Raw genomic sequence first — 21,382 nt, 5'->3', positions numbered from 1 at the left:
AACATTTAGACAACGTTGCTGCTAGGTTGTGGTTTGGTTATGTCAGATATAAATTTGCACCAACGTTTTCACAACTTTCCTTGAAGATGTAGTTATTATTTTATGGAGAAGAGGTGTGGTGGTGGTGTTTTTAAAAGACAGCTGTCGCAAGAAGGAATTATGTACAATCAGCATTCGAAAAATTAATTAATTTTAGATTGTTTGTTTATTTTTGTTATATACGATCATTATAAGAACATAAGAACATAAGAAAGTTTACAAGCGAAAGGAGGCCATTTGGCCATTCTTGCTCATTTGGTTGTTAGTAGCTTATTGATCCCAGAATATCATCCAGCAGCTTCTTGAAGTATCCCAGGGTGTCAGCTTCAACAACATTAGTGAGGAGTTGATTATGTATGTGCTGTTGTTATTATTATATAACAGTATACAATAATATTTTATATATAATGAAATTAACCCCGGCTATATTAAATATTATTAATTACAAAGTATTCAATATAAAAAAAGAAAGAAAAAGAAACTCACAAGACTCCAGTGTTTAAATAAAAAAAGTGCTCGAGCGAAGTCACAGAAGTTGGCGACAGTTACACACAGAAGACAGTATTAGTATATAGATTTATTATTAACAGACATTTTTCAAGGTAAGTTTTTTTTTTATAATTTCACTTAAGGGGGTGGGGGGGGGGGGGTATTTGTATTTTAAAAAATATATACAGTGTCTATAGAAAGTCTACACACCCTTGAACTTTTTTCACATTTTGTGTGTCAGTGCCTCAGAGTTTCAAGCATTTAAATGAGAATTTTTTCCACTTATCTACACACCATACTCCACACGGTTAAGGGGAAAAAAGTTTTTATTGAGAAAAAGATTATATATTAAAAATACAAAACTGAAAAATCATAATTGGATAAGTCTCCACGACCCTGAGTTAATACTTGGTAGAAGCACCTTTGGCAGCAATTACAGCTGTGAGTCTGTTGGGATAAGTCTCTACCAACTTTGCACACCTAGATTTGGCAATATTTGACCTTTCTTCTTTACAAAACTGTTAAAGCTCTGTCATGTTCCTTGGGGAGCGTTGATGGACCGCAATCTTCAAGTAATGCCACAAATTTTAGATTGGCTCTGAAATGAAAGAAGTTATTTACAAACCGCTAACCAAGATCATGCAACAGCCTCTTAACACAGGGGTTGTACCGACAGACTGGAAAATTGCAAACATAATACCGATCCACAAAAAGAGAGACAAAACCAAACCAGGTAATTATAGACCAATAAGCCTGACTTCTATTATATGTAAACTTACGGAAACTATAATAAGATCTAAAATGAAAAATTACCTATATGGAAACAATATCCTGGGAGACAGCCAGCATGGTTTTAGGAAAGGGAGATCATGTCTAACTAATCTGCTTGATTTTTTTGAGGATGCAACATCGACAATGGATAATTGCAAAGCATACGACATGGTTTATTTAGATTTCCAGAAAGCTTTTGACAAAGTCCCGCATAAACGATTAATTCTCAAACTGAACGCAGTAGGGATTCAAGTAAATGAATGCATATGGATTAGAGAGTGGTTAACATGTAGAAAACAGAAAGTACTAATTAGAGGAGAAACCTCAAAATTGAGCGAGGTAACCAGTGGTGTACCACAGGGATCAGTATTAGGTCCTCTGCTATTCCTAATCTACATTAATGATTTAGATTCTGGTATAGTAAGCAAACTTGTTAAATTTGCAGACGACACAAAAATAGGAGGCGTGGCAAACACTGTTGCAGCAGCAAAGGTCATTCAAAATGATCTAGACAGCATTCAGAACTGGGCAGACACATGGCAAATGACATTTAATAGAGAAAAGTGTAAAGTACTGCATGCAGGCAATAAGAATGTGCATTATAAATATCATATGGGAGATACTGAAATTGAAGAAGGAATCTATGAAAAAGACCTAGGAGTTTATGTTGACTCGGAAATGTCTTCATCTAGACAATGTGGGGAAGCTATGAAAAAAGGCCAACAAGATGCTCGGATATATTGTGAGAATTGTTGAATTTAAATCAAGGGATGTAATGTTAAAACTTTACAATTCATTAGTAAGACCTCACCTAGAATATTGTGTTCAGTTCTGGTCACCTCGTTACAAAAAGGATATTGCTGCTCTAGAAAGAGTGCAAAGAAGAGCAACCAGAATTATCCCGGGTTTAAAAGGCATGTCGTATGCAGACAGGCTCAAAGAACTGAATCTGTTCAGTTTTGAACAAAGAAGACTACGCGGTGATCTGATTCAAGCATTCAAAATTCTAAAAGGTATAGACAGTGTCGACCCAGGCGACTTTTTCGACCTGAAAAAAGAAACAAGGACTAGGGGTCACAAACGGAGATTAGATAAAGGGGCATTCAGAACAGAAAATAGGAGGCACTTTTTTACACAGAGAATTGTGAGGGTCTGGAACCAACTCCCCAGTAAGTTGTTGTTGAAGCTGACACCCTGGGATCTTTCAAGAAGCTGCTTGATGAGATTCTGGGATCAATAAGCTACTAATAACCAAATGAGCAAGTTGAGCTGAATGGCCTCCTCTCGTTTGTAAACTTTCTTATGTTCTTATGTTCTTATACATTCTCCGAAATATTATTAAATAAAACTGGGAAGCATGCCTCGATAGGCTAAATATCAGTAATACAACGTTTGAGATGATTAAAGTAACGCAACGGGATGATTGTTAATGATTTTGACTTTTTGTAGTAACAACAATAGTAGTAGTAATAATAACAATGCAACCTTAGTGTATATGAATATGGTGTCATAATTGCTATCCTAGATAGATACAAACAGAAAGGTAAGTCAAATGTACTAGTGGTCATTAAGTTTCCCTTTCATTTGGCTCATGTCCAGTCTGCTCTCAGTAACATTAATGGCTATGTTTTAGGACCATCTCCTTCAACTATGTTTATTTTTTCCATTCTCCATTTTGTTTCTTTTAATATTGTCTACTTGATAGATTATCCATTTCTTTCTTACGTCCACAACTCTAGGCCTAACACTAGCACACAAAAATCATCCACATTTTTATTCTTGCCTACAAATTTTATAATGGTTGTAATTTCTTCTTTAGATTTTTTTTTTTTTACTTGTAGGCTACCTTTCATTAAAAGTCAGTTGCCGAATTAATGATTTTTCCCATCGTAGATTGCAAAACAACTAGACATTTTTATACCAGTTTTATGAAACGCTCGCAAAAAGAACCCCTACTACTTGCAATTGCAATTCTTTATGAAACCAGGGCCCTATACACCATGATACATGTATCACGTGGCAGCCTGTGTTTGCAAGTGTGAAAACAATAGAATAGTTTCTAATGTAAGACATTCTTTTCAGGAACGTGGAGTCAGGACTGTGGGGAGTGACAACCAGCCCAACCACCCTGTGTCCACCCATCCTGTGTCCACCTCTGACTCTGAGTAGCTCCAGTGAAAAGTTCCTGTCCTGAGTGCCTGCAGCTCCCTGCCACAAAGATTGTGGTTGCCTTGTATTGTTGTTAAATATCATTGTTTATTGTGGTATTGACTATTGTCTCAGTGTCATTCCTTGCTAAAGCTAACTAGACTGGAATATTTAGTTTATGCACCATACTGCACTTTATTTATCTTAACATTTTGGTTTCTTTTTATGTGTTATTGTTAAAAGAAAATAAATGTATAGCAGCTAACATTAATGCTAGACTACATTAATTTAAATTTTTAAAAATTATTTTCATATTCTGACAAGGTGTCCAAAACTTAATTCTACAAAGTAGTGGCAACGTTTTCACAAGGTTCTGACAAGGTGTCCACAACGTTTTTGTACAATGTAGTGGCTATGTTATTCAAACAATACAAAATAACAGTGCATAACCAAAACGCAACGTTTTCACAATGTTGCTACAATGTAGAATTGTTAGCTGGGTACTGGGGTAACAAATCAATATGTTTCAATGCCGAGAGTAGCGGGATGAAAAAAAATATATACCAGGGGCCGAGAGGATCCTCAAATAATATAATAGTATATAAGAGAAGCCATGTTTTAGCAATGTGTCATATTTAATCTCTAAATTACAACATTTTGATTTTAAACTTGAAATGTATATTTTAACTCCCAAAATGGATTCATTTTTTAAGCATTGATGATTAGGCTACACAGTGAACATATACCAGACACAAAACATTTAAATAATATCTTGAATAATAAACAAAAGTCTTAATTCCAACCAGGAAGCACTGCTCCCTTATTTCAGGACATCGCTTTACAAAGCACTAAGCAAAAACCACACAAGTACAGTAGATGCCAGTTATTAGCAACCCTGATAAAGACAACTTTAGGTTATTAATAACATTTTCTCAGGAACCAATCCCGTCCCATAGACTTTAATGTTAATGATTTATGTGCATACTTCATGCTGGTTTTATAACACACTGACTTCGCAACTGCATATTTCTGGTGAACTGAGGCAGAATCGTGGCTTTGAAACTGGCTACAAAGCTGCACACAAAATTGAGATGGTTTACAGCGGGAGGTGGTACATTGTAAAAAGTAGACAACGTTGGACAATTTCTTATTTTAAAAGTGTGTTCTTTAGAATTGATTGTAAGTACATGTGACCGAAATACAACAATTCTTGGTTGTAAATCTCCCTCCCATCCTGTGAGGGCGCTAAGCAGCGAAAACAGAGTTCTTTGGACAGGCTGGTCTGACAGTTCTTTCCCAGGGTCGGGAAGTCGTTCAGTCTGGATGAAGGCGAGACTCTGTTGCAAAAACGCATTGACCCGGAAGGGAAACGACATGGCAGCCGCAGATTGGAGAGGCGATTGCACTCGTTTACCAAGGGGTCATGTGTGACAGTATAAAAGGGGACAGAGAATCGCAATCTGTTCCTTCGTTTTGGTTTAAACATTTAAACTGTAAGGACCGTGAGAGACCCTGTGAGAGAAAAAAAACCGTTTGTGAGTGTTTTGTTTTGTTTGTCTGTAATTGTCTTGTTTTGTATATTGCTAGACGGCTAAATACAATTCCGGAGCTGTCGCCAAGGGCCAGCACTAACCCGGAACAGCACTGCATGATTGTCAGTAATAAACTGTATCACCCACCACGAGCACTACTGCACGCACCCAGGACTGGTGACTGTGTTAGTAGTATTTGGGATTATATAGCGTTCTTCCTACAGTTACTTTTTCAATACCCACACATCTTAATGAATGTATATTATGCTTAAAGTCATTAAAGTGTTTTGCAACCAGAGATTATTTTAAGTCTTTGCCTCATATCAAACTTTTATGTTCACTCAAAGGAACGTTTAGTAAATAAATCAACATTGGTAATACAGGTTATCTGAGTTTATATCTACAACAACAACTTAAAGGGTACATAAGGACCTTTTTTATTTATTGTGTTACATGTTATATTGTTTTGTTTTTTGCTTTTTTCTTTTTTTACATTTTTACCACTTTTTTAAAAACCTTTAAATTGCATTCCCTGCTTCAAGATGGCTTCACATGTACCCGTGTGGACCTCTTGGAACTACATTTCCCAGGATGATGGGAAATGTAGTTCTGAGAGGTCTAGAAATTAAATGTTCTCAAAACCGAATTTAAAGTATTTGGTAACACTTTAGGTATCCGTTATATGTGGTTATAAACAATCTATAAATTGGCTATTATTATTGGCTATGCGATTAACCATTATAAAGTATGATTAGAAACAATAAGACTGTTATAATACACTTTTAACATGTTTTTCTGTTGCTATAAAATGTTATAAAAATGTCATAATATAGATTATAACAGTATTTATAATGTAATATATAACATGTCATTTGCCCACTAATAACAATATTTTGTGAAAATGTCAAGGTCAATTTATGAAGCTATTATAAAGTATCTTATAGGACGTGTTAATTACATATATTATAAGTATCCTATTATGTAGGTTATTGTATATTTTATAAATTACTTTATTATAGGCGCCTGTGTTGCAACTGTAAGGATATGGGATATGGGATTATTTGTGATTCTAATCATATAAACATTATGACAATATTAATCACATGTATTGGTGAATCGAACAATGCTCTCAGAGTCTGTATTGTCTTCTATAAAATCATCTGCCCAAGCAGAAGTTCATCCATGGGTTAAAAATAGAAGTGAATTCCTGGTTAGCTTGTGGTTGTTGTTCCCTTAAATAACAGGATGCATCTGTTAGTTTCTTTCTGAGAAAAACCAAGGCAGGATGTATCAACTTGATTATTATTATTATTATTTATTTCTTAGCAGACACCCTTACCCAGGGTGATTTACACTTGATGCTATACCTCTGTAATCTCCTTATATGGTAAAGGCAGAATGCTTGTACCTGTGTTATAATAACTTGCTCAATATATAGAAAGAGAGAAACGCACACTCAATTATGCTTCCAAATGTAAATCTTTTATTATTCAAACATATCACTAACATGTCTACACTGAAGTGCCTTCATCAGGGTGTAAACTGTGTGTAAGGTTAAGTGCTGTTGAGGTTATAAGAGCAGGTGAATCTAATTTCACAGTAAAATACCTCCATGTGGTAATTAAGCTATACTATTAAAAAGTATTGGCACAATACTAGACATTCCACAAGCGTTAAATAAAGTACATTGGAAATAACAATTAATGCGAAAGGCTTATATAAATAAATGTACTTTAATATAAGTTAACGTTCACCATAAGGAATTCAGATCAAATTCCAAATTAATTTAATTAGGAACCCTAGTTTTTAATAATAATCCAAAAGACTTTGTAAAAATAAAGTCTAAATTGCCTCCTCTCCAAATTAGTTTAACCTTCTCTGTCCCTAAATATGAAGAGAATAAACTGTACATTGGATTTCACAAAGCAACTGGACAGACTAAATTCTTGCACCAACTCTAGTAAGGTGTGCAAGATAATAAAATGGATTCAACTTATATGTTATTTTAAGTCTGCTTTGCTTCTTTGAAAATTGAGATAATCTTAGGACATAAGAACAAAAGAAAGTTTATAAATGAGAGGAGGCCATTCGGACCATCTTGCTCGTTTGTTTGTTAAGAACATAAGAACATAAGAAAGTTTACAAACGAGAGGAGGCCATTCAGCCCATCTTGCTCGTTTGGTTGTTAGTAGCTTATTGATCCCAGAATCTCATTAAGCAGCTTCTTGAAGGATCCCAGGGTGTCAGCTTCAACAACATTACTGGGGAGGTGTTTCCATGCTCTCACAATTCTCTGTGTAAAAAGGTGCATATTATTTTCTGTATAAATTCCCACTTTATGTAATCTCCATTTGTGACCCCTGGTCCTAGTTTCTTTTTTCAGGTCAAAAAAGTCACTTGGTTCGACATTGTCAATACCTTTTAGAAATCTGAATGCTTGAATCAGATCGTTGCGTTGTCTTCTTTGTTCAAGACTGAATAGATTCAATTCAATTTTAGCCTGTCTGCATATGATATGCCTTTTAAACCCGGAATAATTCTGGTCACTCTTCTTTGCACTCCTTCTAGTGCAGCAATATCCTTTTTGTAACGAGGTGACCAGAACTGAACACAATATTTTAGGTGAGGTCTTACTACTGCATTGTAAAGTTTACATTACTTCCCTTGATTTAAATTAATTCATTTGAGAGTGACTTAACAAAACATCCTTGTCAGTGTTTACTGCTGAAATAGAGGATAACAGTAAGGTGTGGTGCCACAGAATCAAGAAGGAAGTTGAGAAAGGGAAGAAAGCTACAAAAAATTCCTTGAAATGAGTGCAAACTGTAAAAGCTGAACTTCATAAGCTAGGTCATAAATTCCCCAGAAAACTGCTGGCAGAGGCGACGAAGGTGGTGGTGCTGCCGGCACCTCCGGCAGCGATTGTGGTCGTGGTGCTGCCCTCTTTGGCAACGTCGGACGTGGTGGTGCTGCCAACTCCTCTGGCAGCGATGAGGATGCTGGCCACTCTGGCAGCTCTGGCGGTGTCGTTGCTGGCCCCTCTCTCCATGGCGGCGTTCAGACTGGCTTCCGCCGTGCTCCCCTCAGCAGCCAATGCAATGACTGCTGGGGAACACCAGCATCAAACCCTTATCCTTCTGGCGCTAGAGACGACAGCTCACGCTCCTCCACCTCAGGTGCTAGAGACGACAGCTCAGGATCCTCCCCCTCAGGCACTAGAGACGACAGCTCAGGCTCCTCCCCATCTGGCGCTGGAGTCGACAGCTCAGTCTCCTCCCACTCTGGTACTGGAGATGCCAGCCAAGGCTCCACCCCTTCTGTCTCTTCACGCCGCACCAGCAGCTCCTCCAGCTCGAGAATTGCAGCCAGCAAGACTTCCCTTTTGCTGGCTTGGGGTGGTAGCTTCCCCTTCCCTGGACCTCGGGCTGGACAGCATGGTGTTGGGTGGTTGCCCTCCCCGCAATTCAGGCACCATCGGTGCATCTTTCCCAGCTCTGCAGATGGAGGGTGCAACAGGTCTCCCTGTGGTGGCAGCAGAAACACCACTCCCTCTGAGGCTCCTCCCCCTCTCAGCCGTGCTTGGGATTGGCGTTTCTTCCTTTGTCTCCTCCAGCTGGGTGGGGCTTCCCCATGGTACACCCGGAGGCCAGCTCATCCTCCCAATAGGGCAATGGGTCCAGCGATATATGCCTGGGTTTGCAAACGGCAAAGCATCACTCCTTTCCTGCCAGGCAGACAAGGCAGACTTGCTGCTGCTGCTGTAGTTGTGGCGGCCGCTGCCATTTGTGCTGTCTTTTCTTTTTCATTTTTTTTCCTTGCATGTACACAAAATATACCTGCCGCTCTGCTGTTAGTCTCCCGGGGTTCTGATCATGCTTCTGAGACCATATGTGACAGTTTGACCGAGGCTGTTTGCACTGAGAGAGAGACTCAGAAGCAGAGGGGTGGCAGTGCAAAAGAACCCAAAGCGTGTATTTGTTTACAAAAAGAAAATAATAATTATCAAAATAAAAAGGTTAAACAAAACAATCACAGTACCCATAACACAGAAGACAAAACAAAACTGGAGTTTCTTACTCCCCACCACCTTCCAACAAATTATAAAGTTATAAAGTTTTTAATAAACAAAAATACAAAATGAACCGGCACGAGGGCCAAACAAAAAGGTTTCAAACACAAAATAAACACAAAGCAAAACTTACAAAATAAGCTTTCCAGGCTGGGCGTTGCCTTCACTGGATTACCAAAAACAGAAAACACAGCACAAACAAAACACTCCTTCTCTTCTTCCAGAACTCTCCTCCCTAGCCAGGGCCTCTCCCCTGGCTTTTATCCCCTGTGGCTTTTATCCCCTGTGGCCCAATTAATCAATAATTGCTGATTATTCAATTAGGGCTCCAGCCACATTCTCACATGTTTTCCTAGCAGGGAGGAATTTTAACCCCCTCCCTGCCAGTCCCAACCACGTTCATAAAGACGGGGCAGTCCCCCGTCACAACCCACCATCACATTCTCATGTGTATTTAGGGAAGGACATTTAACCCCTTCCTTGCCCATCACCAGTACACATGCACTATTTACAGATACACAAGCTGCGCATGCGCAGAGGGTTTGCTCCACCACAGTCACACAAACAATGGAGGAGGCTGTGTGGTCCAGTGGTTAAAGCAAAGGGCTTGTAACCAGGAGGTTCCCAGTTCAAATCCCACCTCAGCCACTGACTCATTGTGTGACCCTGAGCAAGTCTCTTAACTTACTTGTGCTCCGTCTTTCGGGTGAGACGTAATTGTAAGTGACTCTGCAGCTGATGCATAGTTCACACACCCTAGTCTCTGTAAGTCACCTTGAATAAAGGCGTCTGCTAAATAAACTAATAATAATAATAAACAGCATTCAACTTTGTCAAATAAATGAATAAATAGGCACATATTGTCTTACTTTAGAGATGAGCGACAAGTGGATGACAGCTTTGCATTTCAAAACTGGTGAAGAGTACAGTTTAATGCACTGCTCTTGCTTTTAAATGATTAAATTGAATCAGATTTCTTTACTTGTGTGGAGTTTTACGACCAGTTTGTGTATTTCAATCTGTGTTTGCATGTGTGACTCAGCTGCTCTGGGCCCCCTTGTTGTACTCCGGCCCGGGATAGCTACCCCCCCCACCCATCCCCTTCTCGATGACCCTGATGACTTATTAGTAAGTTCCTTTTTTCTGGACCCTGATGACTTATTAGTAAGCTTCTTTTTTTCTGGAACTGGGTGTCAGGCACTCAGACTGTTGTTGAAAGATAACATTTCTGGACCTGTTCATTACTGCCTATTTATGTGTGGGTGGAACGAGACATGTCTCCTAGGGCTATCAGTTGCACAATGTCCTCAGCTGTTCTTTTTAATGGAAAACTGATAATGACTTACTAGTAAGTTCCTTTTATCTGGAACTGTGTGTCAGGCACTCAGAATGTATGTTGAATTATAACTATAAAATATTAACTTCAGGGTCAAGAGAACCACAATGAGCTTTGTCACTGCAGGTCTGTTGAAGTTTTCAATGAAAGCAAAATTGACTTCAGTCAATTTCTCACTGACATACACATGTGTGGTCCAGTGGTTAAAGAAAAGGGCTTGTAACCAGGAGGCCCCAGTTCAAAACCCACCTCAGCCACTGACTCATTGCGTGACCCTGAGCAAGTCACTTGTGCTCCGTCTTTCGGGTGAGACGTAATTGTAAGCAGCTGATGCATAGTTCACACACCCTAGTCTCTGTAAGTCACCTTGGATAAAGACGTCTGCTAAATAAACAAATAATAATAACATGTAATTTTATAAAATACTATAATGGGGTGCCAGCCCGCCCCTATAATTTGTGTAATTATTATCATTTTTACTGTTGTTTTTAAGAACATAAGAACATAAGAAAGTTTACAAACGAGAGGAGGCCATTCAGCCCATATTGCTCGTTTGGTTGTTAGTAGCTTGATCCCAGAATCTCATCAAGCAGCTTCTTGAAGGATCCCAGGGTGTCAGCTTCAACAACAAGGGCAGTAGTGTGGAGTAGTGGTTAGGGCACTGGACTCTTGACCGGAGGGTTGTGGGTTCAATCCCAGGCAGAGGACACTGCTGCTGTACCCTTGATCAAGGTACTTTACCTAGATTGCTCCAGTAAAAACCAAACTGTATAAATGGGTAATTGTATGTAAAAATAATGTGATATCTTGTAACAATTGTAAGTCACCCTGGATAAGGGTGTCTGCTAAGAAATAAATAATAATAATAACATTATTGGGGAGTTGGTTCCAGACCATCACAATTCTCTGTGTAAAAAAGTGCCTCCTATTTTCTGTTCTGAATGCCCCTTTATCTAATCTCCATTTGTCACCCCTGGTGCTTGTTTCTTTTTTCAGGTCGAAAAAGTCCCCTGGGTCGACATTTTCAATACCTTTTAGAATTTTGAATGCTTGAATCAGATCACCACGTAGTCTTCTTTGTTTAACTTTCAATCACTCGGGGTTGTGTGTTCAGGGCGAAAGAACAGGAGAGAGTGAGGAGAGTAATGTAAATTATAAAATAAATAATAAGCAATTGCTATGTGGTGCTGGAGGACCAGCACAGTAGTTGTTTGTTTAGTGTTCGTCCCTGTTTGTTAGTGTCTGTTCATTTTGGTTATCTGTCTGTTTATTTTGGCGTCAAGTGCCGTGTGCTGTTTTTGTTTAAATCTTTTATTTGTTTCATTAAAACACTGAGCGCCGCAGAGCCTCAGTTTCACCTGCAAGTACTGCCTGTCTGTGTGTTTCTTTCTGGCCTGATGTCACCCCTACAACCAGCCTGTTCACACTTCCCTTCACTTGTTTTTACCAAGATATACAGTATATGTAAAAGATCACTCATTATAGAAACCTTGGATTCCAAACCCCCACACATCACCCTCTGCCTGGTACTGCAAACAAGCAAGGTTTACCAAGATTAATAACCTTCTCTTTAGCAAGCCTGCTGTATGCTTGTCACAGACTGGTACCATTATGCTTTAATTGAAATTCTCTTACTTTCAAACTTAACAGTTCTTATGTTAAAATAAAACATTTAGACTTATATTCTGTTTGAATTATTCTAATATACTTGTGTTCAGCTTAAACACTACTTTCAGATCAAGCTTACTCCTCTAAATAAGAAACTTGATGCTCATGTCTGCCTTTCTGCTAAAAGTTATAATTGAATAAACAGGAATATAGAATGCTCCCACATAATTATAGGTTAATACAGAGCATATTATAACTTCTTGTATGAAAAGTGTGCTCCAGAAACACAAACCCACCATGTGTATTCTGGACCCCCTCTCCTCCCACCTCTTCCAGGCTGCTGCCCCTGATCTGCTTCCTTTCCTCTCTTCTTAATGCCGCTCTCATCTCTGGCTGTGTCCCCTCTGCCTTTAAACAGGCTTGCATCACTCCTATCCTCAAAAAAAACACTCTCAATCCTTTATCCCTCCAGAACTATCGCACTGTCTCCTTGCTCCCTTTTCTATCTAAAACTCTAGAGCGGACGGTACACCGCCAGCTCTCTGCCTTCCTCTCGCACCACTCCCTGCTTGATCCCCTCCAATCCAGTTTTTGCTTGGCTCACTCCACTGAAACTGCTCTTCTCTGTCACAAACTCTCTACTCTTTGCATGGGCTGCCTCTCTCTCCTCAGTCCCAATCATCCTCGATCTCTCTGCTGCCTTTGACATGGTCAACTACTCTATACTCTTGTCCACCCTCACTGACCTGGGAATCTCTGGCACTACCCTTAACTGAGACCCCTCCTATTTTCTCTCTACACCTACTCCTTGGGTCCCCTTATCTCCTCCCATGGCTTCTCCTATCACTTCTATGCTGATGATGCTCAGATCTTCCTCTCCTTTTCCCCCTCGGACACCCATGTCTCCTAGCGCACCTCTACCTGTCTCTCGGCTATCTCCTCCTGGATTCACTTGCATCATCTTAAACTTAACCTCTCTAAATCAGACCTCTTCTTCCCCTGCTCTTCCTCCCCTTCCTTGGACCACTGTATTTTCATTCCTCTCAAATCAACCACCCTCTCTCCATCCTCCTCTGCCAAGAACCTTGGAGTCATCCTTGATCCCTCTCTCTCCTATTCCCAGCACATCTCTACTCTGACACACTGCTTGATAATTTACTTAAAACCTTTTGAATGTCTGTTATTGCTCAGACTTTACTTAGGGACTTTTTCGTGCTTGTTTGTCCCATTATCAACATGGTACTGTTCAGATTTTTCCATGTTTATTTCCTGTAATAAAAACATTAATGTAATTTTGGGTAAACTCCAAAAACTAATGTGATGAAGGGCTGAGAAAACACAGAAAATGTGAATTTGGGGAACATAAATTATCGTATAATCCCTTATGAGAAGAATTCTATAGTTTTACTATAGGAATGTAGTTAATTGAGACATACTATAGATAAATACTATAGAATTCTATAGTAAATATTATACACCACTACAGAACAAATTAGTACAAACAGAAATGTTGTAGCAGTGGGCTGCATTGTGGAGTAGTGGTTAGGGCTCTGGACTCTTGACCAGAGGGTCGTGGGTTCAATCCCAGGTGGGGACACTGCTGCTGTATCCTTGAGCAAGGTACTTTATCTAGATTGCTCCAGTAAAAACCCAACTGTATAAATGGGTAATTGTATGTAAAAAATAATGTGTACAAAAATAATGTAATTGTATGTAAAAATAATGTGATATCTTGTAACAATTGTAAATCTGGTGTCTGCTAAGAAATAATATTATAGGAATATTATAGGGCACTATAGAGATCTATAGTAATACTAAGATTTTTTTGTAAGGGATGAACTATATACACACAAACCTAATTCTTTTTCAGCAATCAATACATGATTCTGACTCGATATTTGTTTAAGATAAATGTAAATAATGTTCACAAACATTACAACCATTTCCAAAATTACCAAATCTACCCCGTTGTAGCCCCCCCTCCGCTCTCCTAGCTCTAAATCCCGCTCCTTCAGCCTTGCTCCTCAATGTTGGAACGACCTTCCCACGACTATCAGGACTGCAGATTCCCTGACTACCTTCCGGTGCCTCCTCAAGACACACCTGTTCTGACAATACCTGTGAACCTTGCAGATGTCGTCTCCACTGGACAATACTATCTGCAGTCAACGCAGTCATCACTGTGATCCCTCGGACCCCTGTCCTGCACATTGTATTCTCTACATCATCCACTGTTCTGGCACTGTCTCACTCTTGGTCTTTGCCGTTTTTCTTTGCACTTCCTTGTATTTGCACTGCTTGTTTGGGAATTTGCTCCTTGTTAGGGTGACTCAGGGTCTGATGGTAAAGTTGCAGGAGCTCACAGAGACAAACGACTGGATTTATCCAAAAGTGGAAATGTTTTTATTGCTATTGCACTTAGCCCAGAACAGTGGATAAATTGCAGCACTTGGACAGTTAATAACTTGTGGAAAAATAAATAAAATACAAGAAACAAAACCTTATCCTATACAGCAGTGGTGTCAAACTCAGTTCCTGGAGGGCCGCAGTGTCTTCTGGCTTTCGTTCCACCCGAGCTCTCAATTACATAATTGGTCTAATTATTTGATTAACTGGACACATTTAACACTTCTCTTCAAGCCTCAAAATGTTTCACAGGTAGTGTACATTGAATCAAGTGCATTTTTAAAACCATCAACTGTAAAAGACCTTGAAAAATATCAAATATGTCAAATTCAACAAATAATTAGATCAATTGTGTTAATTGAGAGCTTAAGTTGGAATGAAAACCAGAAGACCCTGCGGCCCTCGAGGACTGGAGTTTGACACCCCTGCTATACAGGCTTGAAATAAATAACCTGGCTTCAGCAACCAGCGGTTCACTTTCAACAGCAACCACAGCTCAGACCCAACCTTCTCGGTTAACTTCTCCCTCTTTACTGAGCCAAGCTCTGTGTTATATACCTGAGCCTAGATAAACCTCACCAAGGACTAATCCATTATATTCAAATATACTTTAAAATCTTAACGGTGACATTCTAAAATCCCACACATGAATAATAAATGACAGCAACATAAATAACAATGGCTAAAAAATCACATTACCCATCCAAAACTTATTACAATTATATAATTATTCATTTTAAAACCAACAAGACTTCCCTCCCCATTAGTAAAGTCCCAGATAATACCTACAGTGGCTCTCAAAAGTATTCACCCCCCTTGGACTTTTCCACATTTTATTGTGTTACAACATGCAATCAAAATGGATTTAATTAGGAGTTTTTGCCACTGATCAACACAAAAAAGTCAGGGAGGCCACCAAGAGGCCTATGGCAGCTCTAAAGGAGTTACAGTCTTCCACGGCTGATCTGGGAGACACTGTGCATATGGCAACAATAGCCCGGGTGCTTCACAAAACTGGCCTTTATGGGAGAGTGGCAAAAAGAAAGCCATTGTTGAAAAAAACTCACATCAAAACTTGGCTAGAGTTTGCCAGAAGGCATGTGGGAGACTCTGAGACAAGGTGGAAAAAGATTCTATGGTGGTGGCAGCATCATGCTATGGGGATGCTTCTCTGCATCTGTAGCATTTTATTTTTTTTAATTTCATAAAAGAAATTCTGTATTTTCATGCTACCTCGCTTTAATAATAGCAATTTCGCAGAAGGTTTAACGCTCAATTTACACAATGATTTCTTTCAGTTTAAGAGCAACTTTAAAATCCTGTCTATCAAACTCAGACCACAACATGGTCTCATTTAAAGTCTGACCTCTGTTTTAGTTATTCTGTCTTTATTATTTGAAAAGACTAAATCAAGGCATGCCTCCCCTCTAGTCGGTGCCTTGACAAATTGTGTTAGGAAGCAGTCATTTGTCATTTCCACCATTTCAATTTCGTCCGTCGTGCCCCCCATCGGGTTTTCCCATTTTATATGGGGGAAGTTGAAATCCCCCATTAGTATGGCTTCTCCTTTTCTACACGCATTTCGAATGTCATTGTATAACAGATTATTTTGCTCAGCGTCTGAATTTGGCGGTCTATACATGCTCCTATTATTCTGCCCTTTGAAGTTGTCTCCATTATTCTGACCCATATTGATTCTGCATTGTTTTCTTTGTCCTGATTTAACACCTAGGCTTCAAGACTATTTCTTATGTATAGCGCTACCCCTCCGCCTCTTCTGTCCTGCCTGTCTTTCCTATATAGTGTGTACCCACTAATATTATATTCATCTCCATCACTCTGACAACCAAGTTTCTGTAACACCTATTACATCGTAGTTACTTGTTAGTGCAGTACCTTCAAGTTCTAACATTTTGTTTCTGAGACTTCTAGCATTAAGATAAATACATTTAATAGTTGTCTTACCTGAGTTGTTGCCCTTGTTTAGATGTGGGCTCCCTTCTGTTTTTTTGTTTTCTCCCCCCTTCCTTTCTAGTTTAAATGCTTCTGGACCTCCTGAAGGATCCTTTCTCTGAGTAGATTGGTTCCCTTTCTGTTTAGGTGCAGTCTGTCCCACCTTTATAGATAGTCCTTGTTGTAGAATGTGCTCCAATGTTCAAGAAAGGTGAAGCCTTCCTGTGTGCACCACGATTTCAGTCATGCATTTTGATTTTGTATTTCCAGCTGTCCATATGGTCCTTTGCAAGGTGCCGGCAGTATCCCAGAAAATATCACAGTTTTGGTCTTGTCTTTTTATTTCCTTCCTAGCTCTCTGAATTTGTTTTGCAGGGATCTTGGTCTGTCTCTTCCAATGTTGTTTGTACCGATGTGGATGACTACTACCGGGTCATCTCCTGTTCATTCTAGGAGCCTGTTCACGTTCTCAGTGATGTGCTTGACAGAGGCTCCTGGAAGGCAGCACACTGTTGTAGTAAATGGGTCCAAACTGCGAACTGAACTTACTGTGTTTCTCAACAATCATGACCTCCCTTCTTTTTGCTGCCTGGCCAGCACTGTGTATAGGGTCTTGGATGTTGTTTCTTTCGTTCTCTTGATGTTTGTTTTGGTCATCTAAATGTTGAAGTGGCTCAAATGTGTTGGATGTCTGGATTTCTGGTGGTTGTGTTTGACGAAGTTTCTTTTTTTTCCCTGCTTCTGCCTATCTGAACCCAGCTGTTTTGACTCTCTTCCATCTCCCTGGTGGCTTTCAGTCTGCTGGGGGTGCAGACTTCCATGAATTGTGGGTGTGTCAGCTCCTCAAGCTCCTGTTGCTGTCTCATTTCCTCCAGCTCCTTTTCTAGCAGGCTGAAGCAAGTCCTGGATCGTGCAGCACTTTACACAAACTTGGTTGAGCTCTGTTGGGTTTTCTCGGATTTCCCACATCATGCAGTTGTCACAGATTACTGGCTTGAAGACCATTTTTTTGGAAGTTTAGTTTAGATTCTGCAGCTGTCAACCTGCTTTCAAACTGCTTCTAACTGCGTTGTACTTGTCCACGACTGTACTTCTCCTGCGATGTCGCTTCCACACGCTCTTGTACTTGCAGGTGAAACTGAGACGTTGCAGTGCTCAGTGAGTTTTTAACACACAGAAAATAAAAGCTTGAACAAAACAGAACACGGCACTTGTGGACAAAATAAATAGACAAACAAAATGAACAGACACTAACAAACAGGACACGAACACTAAACACAAAACAAGTACAGTGCTGGTGCTTCCAGCACTCGTAGCAAATTGCCTTAACAAGGCACATAATAAGTTAAATAGAGCCCATCTGTGTCCAATCACAGTAGTTCAACTGATTCGAATACTCCTGGATGAAGAATCAAGCTGATTCTGTTTTATGAAGTGAATCTGAAGCAAATGGCAAAACATGCTGAACAAGGAGCTGCCAAAAGAACCCCGGGATAAAGTTATTGAAAGGTACAGATTGGGGGAAGGCTATAAGAAACTTTCAATGTCTTTGAATATCCCTTGGGGCACTGTCAGGTCCATCATTATAAAGTGGAAACAGTTTGGCACCACCAAGACACTGCCTCGATTAGGCCATCCCTCCAAAGTCAGTAGCCGTGGCTTAAGGAAACTGCTGAGGGAGGTCACTGTGAGTCCTAAGATTACTTTAAAAGAACTACAGAGGTCTGGCTGAGATTGGGGAAAATGTTGACTGTTCAACAATTTCAAGAGTACTCCACAAACATGGCCTGTATGGGAGGGTGGCAAGAAGGAAGCCACTGCTGAAAAAAGCCATATGATGTGCTGCATAGCTTTTGCAAAGAAACACTTAGGGGACACTGCACGCATATGGGAGAAGGTTTTGTGGTCTGATGAGACCAAAGTGGAACTTTCTGGTCTCAATGCTAAGTGATATGTGTGGCGTAAACCAAACACGGCACACCACCCTGCTAACACCATCCCTACAGTAAAGCATGGTGGTGGCAGCATTATGTTTTGGGGATGCTTTGCAGCAACGGAGACAGGGAGGCTTGTGAAGATCGAGGGAAAGATGGATGGTTCAAAGTACACTCAGATCCTGGAATAAAACCTGTTCCAGTCTGCCAGAGACCTGGGACTGGGGAGAAGATTCACCTTTCAGCAGGACAATGATCCTAAACACAATGCAAAAGCAACAATGGAGTGGCTCAGCAAGAAGAAAGTGAATGTCCTCGAGTGGCCGAGTCAAACCCCAGACCTGAATCCTATAGAAAATCTGTGGCAAGACTTGAAGACTGCAGTCCACAAACGATCCCCAGCCAACGTGAAAGAGCTTGAGCTATTCTGCCAAGAAGAATGGGCAAAAACTGCACCATCCCACTGTGCTAAGTTGGTAGACACTTATCCAAAACGACCCATGGCTGTTATTGCTGCAAAAGTGGCTTACACCACGTATTGGCTCAAGGGGTGTGAAGACTTATGCAATCAAGACTTTTTTATTTTATTTTTAATTACTTTTTGAATATTTCTATAATTGTTCTTTCACATTGAAAGTGTAGATGATGTTGTGTAGATCAGTGAAACAAACTCCTACTTTAATGCATTTTGAATTGTATTTTTTAGGCAGTAGAATGTGAAAAATGTCCAAGGGTGTGAAGACTTTTTCAAGGTACTGTACATATACAGCTTTATGCATTTTCAGAGAAGAAATCTTCAGCATTCACATTATCATGTGGTAGACTGTCAAATACATTGAAATCAATTAAGGGTACCAATTCTTTGAGGCAACACTCAGTACAATATTTCTTACACTGACCTGTGATTCTCTAAACAGAGCTGGCAAAGATTCCATAAAGTAATGTACTGGAGGCTTGCTCTTTACTATTTCCTGATGGCGCAGAGCAAAGGTTTTCTGCATCATTTTATTTATAAGCATCAGGTCTTTCCCTCACTTCTGCATTTCTTCTACTACTTTTACTCTCTTTGTTTCAAGGCTTGTTTCATCCTCTCCTTGTGGAAGGTTTGGCAAGTAATTTACCTCTGCATGTTTTGGCTGTTTATTTGATGGTTAATTTTCTGGGGTATGTTTACTCATTCAGCTACATATTCAAACTCTTTGTCACTTAGGTAAGCTTTGAAACTATAATTGGTTGAAACAAGCTTCTCCAATATGTCAGGTTTCATGTCCCTAGACATTTTCAAGTACTTTCCGTCTTTGGTAAAAGCAAAATTGCCCTCTCTTAACTTGTACTCCACGTCAAAAGAAAATGTTGGAACAATGAATGTTTCTGGCCATCGGCTCAATCTCTCTGGTGAAGACACACTTAAAAGTTCTGTGTCTGATGTGTCTGTTGAGGTTGCTGGATGATCTTTATAGTAGCCTTCTCAGGCAATTCTTTCCGGTCTATTAAATTACAGAGCTCATTATCAAAATCTGGGTCCTCGTACTGAAGTTGAAAGTCCAATTTTAATTCGAGCTTCTCTTTTAGTGACAAAATAAGCTGGTCCACTGAATCCGGCCTGGATGGTAAAGTTATTTTCCTAATAGTGTCCTTGTCAATGATTACTCATAGTTTCAACTGTCCTGATTCTGCCATGGCTACATATCTGAAGGAAAAAAATAATTCTTCTCAGGTACCACATTAAAGTATATTTTTACCTTTATGCCTGTGGACAGTTTTAGGGTCCATTGTGTTTATATTTTCAGTTTAATTTGTTCAGAATCAATTCTCGAGTCTACAGAACATTTGCAAAAGCTTGTTACCACGTTTTAAAACAGTAGAAATCCTCTACTGTAATTTTGTCACAATATTCACCAGCATTTGATCTTAAACTTCTAAAAATAATTGCTGCGCAAAAATCCAGAAATAATGCACACGTTAACGACAGTGATTTTATTATTCATTTCAAGAAGTCAATATAGTGTAAGGTTTTAAAAGTTTCTTTCTCACATGATCAGATGTTTATTTGTAATTTTCCTGGTGTGCTTTTCCAAATGACTGTTCTATTGAATCGACATGAGTCACTGAATATACCAAACTAAAGTAGATCATTTCAAGACAATCATACAAAAAATATGTAAAAAGTAGTATTTCATTTAGATTACATGTAATGTAACTGTGACCAACTATACAGTATGGCATATGTCAAACAACACGATTGAAAATGTGGATTGATCAGATTATTTTATTAATGTTATTATTTGTTAGAATTAAACAAATATTTAGGTTGCTATTTGATGTGTTATTGTGTTCTGAATACAACAAACATGATGGTACTCTATTATTATTATTTATTTCTTAGCAGACTCCCTTATCCAGGGCGACTTACAGTCATAAAACTCTAGCTGTACAGTGCACAATAACGTGCTACTGTAGCTTTATTTGGAAGACCAAATGCACACTGCGACGTTGCTGCTCACTGCTCACAGAGCAAACCAAAAAGATAAACTCAACCACAAAACAATCACCAATACAGGTCAGACTGGGCAAATGCCTTCACTGATCCTGTATATTTTTAATTTTACTTTTACACTCCTCTCTCACTCCTGTTCCTCCTCTCGAACACCCACCTCGAGTGCAGAGAACTGCAGGTTTATATACAGGTGACCACCTTCTGCACAAGTTTTTTTTTTTAATATTGGATGGTGTAAACTGTGCTAAATTCAGTTGGTGATGCCGGACGTAAAAGACATTAACCAATGAATGTGTTGAGGTCGTTGCATTGAAGGCACTTCACCCTGGCACCCTTTGAGATGTCCTATCAGATGCTTGGATTTCAACATTAAACAGTGTTCTAGGGCACAGTCACACCAACATCCTTGTAGTATCTATGAGTAAGGCTTGCTTACTTCCTGGAAATGACTCTCAATCATTCAGGTATGTTTATGTGGCCAAGAAGATTGACAGATGTTGGTCGTCAAACTTGCACATTAAATTTCAGAAGAGATGGACTCTTCAGTGTTGTATTTAAAGATCGATCACGTGATCTAATGTGCAGCTGTGCCATTGGGAT

This window comes from Acipenser ruthenus, chromosome 53, assembly GCF_902713425.1.
Source record: "Acipenser ruthenus chromosome 53, fAciRut3.2 maternal haplotype, whole genome shotgun sequence".
Lineage (NCBI taxonomy): Eukaryota > Metazoa > Chordata > Actinopteri > Acipenseriformes > Acipenseridae > Acipenser > Acipenser ruthenus.
The sequence above is the reverse complement of the archived record's forward strand: the minus strand, read 5'-3'. Positions refer to the sequence as shown.